Consider the following 5,195-nt stretch of genomic DNA (forward strand, 5'->3'; position numbering starts at 1 on the left):
GCTATAGCATAGATCTCTAGATTGTACAAACAGCAGCAGTTTTGTCAAGGTATCAGTAGGCTAATTAAGTCAAGGCATGGCATGGCATGGCATGAAGGATTCAAAAATAGATAAGAAGCATTTAACAAACATATGCAATGAAGCAAGAAGAAGGACCTATGTGTTAACCAGTTACATCCAGATCATGATGCAAATGAGGTTATGCCATATGCAGATGAGTAGGTGATCATTGAAAATGAGTTCAGATGAAGTGATGTACAGACAAAGAAGCAAACATGAAACATTTAAAGCTAAGGAGAAGAAAGGGGTGAGCAGGGTCACACTTAGGGGGGTTCAGGTTAATTCAAACACTCACGGTAATATAATGCAACGTATAGTCTAGCAGGCATGTCATTTAGGCAGATATTTTCAAGAGGTTAGTCTATGACATATGTACTTATGCAAGATAGGGCATAAGTAGATTTAATAATCTCAAGTCACAAAAGGCCATCAATTTCAGCTAAACTGAGCAGAATCACAGCTATACATGTAACAACAAGAAGTTAATGGCAAAGCAACAAATGGTTAGGATAAATTCAGAATCATCTTTTGGAATCTTTGCACATATTAGATATAGGCAGGACCATGTTCAGGAATGAGATGAAGGTAGTAAGTATGTTAGCTTACATGAGGGTCACAATAGGATTACATGAATGGTCTGGACTAAATCATGTGTTTATATGTGACAAGATCAACAATTTGAGTTTCAGGCAAGGCAACAATCACAATATGGTGGAACAGTACCTAAACTTCTTATTAGTAATATTATTAGTTCATAAGTTGCATAACTTAATGATTCATACACATTGATTTAGAAAGCACCAGTTAAACAGTTCCAATTTTAGTTTCAAGAAAATGAACCTTCATACAAAACTCAGACCAAACATTACTATTGTAATTACACACTTATCATTCTTTCCAGAGAAGGGGATCTCTAAACACCATAACACACCAGTAACTATTCCTATGGACAGAATTCAAACACTTTCATTTGACAATAAGCACCATGTTTTGGGTTATACACTCTTTTATCAAAGGATCAACTAAACCAATAAGAACCAACAAGTGTTTCAAGTCATACATGGTCCAATTAATCAGCAGCCATGCTTCCCAACTAACTAGAACATTATTCTCAAAATGCCACAACCAACAAACTAAGCAAAGCAGCAAAAATACATCAAGGCAGAAAGTCAGGAACAAATAAGGATCGAGTTGGCCTATCTAGGAAAAGGAAGAAAATGCAGAGGTGTTCTTCACAAACTTAGGCTCATTCTATCAATAAATGAAAGCATCCATACCATTGTGTCAGTCTTCAAGAATGTTTTGACAAGACGAGACCGTTGGAAACAAAGCATTTTTCAGTTGGGGGGGGGGGGGGAATCAGAGTAGACTATCATATTTAACAACCAATTGGCACTTAAGCAGATATGTAGCATAACAGGCCTTTTTCTGGGTTAAGAGCTACCATATTGCATGCTTTAATCAATACAAACAACCTCACAGTAGCCAACTAATTGCAAGTTTTATAGCCTATGATGCCCAATTCTATATTTAATTTAATTGCTTACAGAGGCGAACAAACAGAACAACAAAGTATTTTGTATCGAAATATGGAGGCAACAGACACCAGCTAGGCTTAACACTACACTCTCATCAAATGAAAGCATTTGTTTCCTTCAAACTGAGCGGCTCCCTTAGTATAGTATTGCCCTCATATTATAGTAGCCAACAACTTAACAGAGAAAAACACAATGATGGGCATAGAACAGCAGCAAAGTTCAACCCATCGACATATCTAAGACATACGAAAGGCACTAAAAAAAAAGGGGGCCACAACATTCGACGAACATCACCTAATACACATACTAAATTCATATTCAATTTGGCATACAAAGATGCCTGGAAACTGCAAGATATACGAAGAAAAAGGAAAATCACGGCATGAACTAATTTCCATTACTGGTTAAATTGATTCATATAATCTTTACTCTTTTTTAAACTAAAATCAAAACTAAACACGAATATGATTCAACACAGACTAACTATTCTAACATATATACATATATTTAGACTATATACACAGATCACAAAGAATCAGTAAAATGAACTGCAACAGAACTATTAATCCTAAAATAAATTGAAAGGCACCAAAAGGAAAAGGAGAATCACCTCTTTTGGGTGCAGCGAAATGGGGTGCGGGGTTTCAGATTTACCTCGAAGACTACCCAAATCCGAGCTCGAGAGGCTCGGATTCACAACAACAAACAGAGCAGACGAAAACGAGAATTGTTTTGGGGGTTTTTGACTTGATATCTTGAATTATCACAACTAACTGCAGGCTTAATATTTTTGGGACTTTTGTGCGGCTCAAAGAACTCTATTTTCAGAGAATTTCCACCACCGGAAAATTCGTTATTTTCAGGGGATTTCGCCAATGGAAAGACTTGTTCTTTTCAGGAAATTTCGGGGTTCAAGATCTGTATCCCTTTTTTTTGGGGGCTTTGGTTCGTTCCCTCCTCTTCTCCTCCTCGTCGTTCCTCTTTATAGATCTTTTTCCTCCTTGCTTTTTTTTGTTTTTGTGCTTGAAAAAGGGAAGGAGCGGGAGAGAGAGAAGAGTGGGGGACAAGGGTGAGTGGGGAGCGGAGAAGAAGGAAGAAAAAGGGGGAAGTGGGAGCGGCGGCGAGGGAGGCGGGAAAGGGAGAAGGAGGAAGCGGCGGAGGGAGTAAAAAAAGAATGAAGGGAAACCCTAGGGTTTCCCTTATGTTGAAGCTGATGCGGGTTGGACCCGGTTCATTTATGGACTGGGTTGATTTTTGGACCGGGTATTAAGAGAATGGGCCAGGGAATTAAAAACATGGACTAGTCTAAAAATTGAGATAAAAAAATATAGGCTAGCCCAAAATATTTAGGAATTAATCGGACCTTGATTTGGGGTTTGGTAAATCAAAATACGGACTGAGTGCAAGAAATAGATTGGCTTCTAAATTTGAATAAGAGACGCATTTTGATTAACGATGTACTAAGGGTGCCAGAATATCACCTAATATAGAAATATGTAATTATAAAAAGACCCGGGTAAAAATTACATGATGTCGCAAATGACCGTGCAATAATATTTAATAACAAACGCTATCATTAAAATGTGCGAAGTAAATGCGATGCGTATGCGGAAGTTGGTAGAAACGTTGAGAAATGCAAGTTTGAATAATACTAAATAATGGCAGCAAATAAATAACGGTATTAATACTGCTAATAACAATAATGATAATGGTAATAATGATAATATTGATGATAATGGTGATAAAAAATAATAATAGATATAATAATAATAGTAATAACAAATATTGATAATTAAAAATGATAATAATTAATAATAATAAAGATGATAATAATTAATAATAAAATAATAATAATAAATAAAAATTATTGATAGTGGCAAAATGTTAATAAATTAATAATAATAACAATAATAGTGGTAATAACAAGATAATAATGATAATAATAAGAAATAATAATGATGATAATAATAATAATAAATAACAATTATTGATAAAACAATGATAATAATTATTAATAAAAAATAACGATGATAATGATGATTAATAATTGATAACAAAATAACGCTAATAATAATGATTAGTAATTAATAATAATAATAATAATAATAATAATAATAACAATAATAATAACTGTAGCGGAATAATAAAACGTGGGTGTTAATAAAAGACTAATAATTATAGTAAAATTTAAATGCATATTTTTTAATTTCTCAAAACACTAGAAGTATTAATAGGTATTTCGGGGGAGAGGCGGGACAAAATTGGGTGTCAACAACTTGTCCCTCTTTGCCTGACAATGATGAAAGAATTTTTGGGCAAAGACGTTGACTTAGTAGCCTATTTTGTCCCGGCTAAAGGATTGTGGAGGACTAAGGGTAAAGAAAATTACGGCCGAACTCTGGTTTCTGAATCGCCTACATATCTCGGGTTGCACGAGAATCAGGCCGTGTGTAGTTCTGGGAAGACTACGACACCTATGACTGGCAACTCATGATTTGATGCGAATCTTCGCAAAAAATATTGTCCCAGTGTCGAATTATGATGACACTGGGTATTGTGATAGAACCCTAAAAAATTGATTGTGCTTGAATGTGAACGGGAAATTTGAATTTGGAGCCGAGTGTTCGAGGTAGATCTTTGACCCTTGTCGAGAAGTCTGCTTGTCCTTCCCGACGTATTGCCCCAGTTCGCTGCCGAAGAAATAGTTCCACGTTGCGCTAAAGCTCCTGCGAAACTAAAAACTAGATGAAAATAGTCAGTAAGAATAAATATTGAAATATAGCGACGCAAATGCGGTGCAATGTCCTTATGCTTTAATTTGAAAGGGCGGTGCATGACCCATATAATGTATGAAAGGCGGTGCTAAGGGCGGTGCGCAGCCTATGCAGAAATTTACAAAGGGCGGTGCATGGCCCATGTAATAGATGAAAGCGATGCAAAGGGCGGTGCGCAGCCCATGCAGAAATTTAAAAGGGCGGTGCATGGCCCAAGCAATATATGAAAACGATGCGAAGGGCGGTGCGCAGCCCATGCATCATATGAAAGGCGGTGCATGGCCTTATGCAGAAATTTAAAAGGGCGGTGCATGGCCCAGGCAATATATGAAAGCGGTGCGAAGGGCGGTGCGCAGCCCATGCATCATATGAAAGGCGGTGCATGGCCTTATGCAGAAATTTAAAAGGGCGGTGCATGGCCCAGGCAATATATGAAAGCGGTGCGAAGGGCGGTGCGCAGCCCATGCATCATATGAAAGGCGGTGCATGGCCTTATGCAGAAATTTAAAAGGGCGGTGCATGGCCCAGTAAATATGAAAGCGATGCGAAGAGCGGTGCGCAGCTCATGCATCATATGAAAAGGCGGTGCATGGCCTTATGCAGAAATTTAAAAGGGCGGTGCATGGCCCAGGCAATATATGAAAGCGATGCAAAGGGCGGTGCGTAGCCATGCATCATATGAAAAGGCGGTGCATGGCCTTATGCAGAAATTTAAAAGGGCGGTGCATGGCCCAGTAAATATGAAAGCGATGCGAAGAGCGGTGCGCAGCTCATTCATCATATGAAAGGCGGTGCATGGCCTTATGCAGAAATTTAAAAGGGC

This window comes from Lycium barbarum, chromosome 6, assembly GCF_019175385.1.
Source record: "Lycium barbarum isolate Lr01 chromosome 6, ASM1917538v2, whole genome shotgun sequence".
Classification (NCBI taxonomy): Eukaryota; Viridiplantae; Streptophyta; class Magnoliopsida; order Solanales; family Solanaceae; genus Lycium; species Lycium barbarum.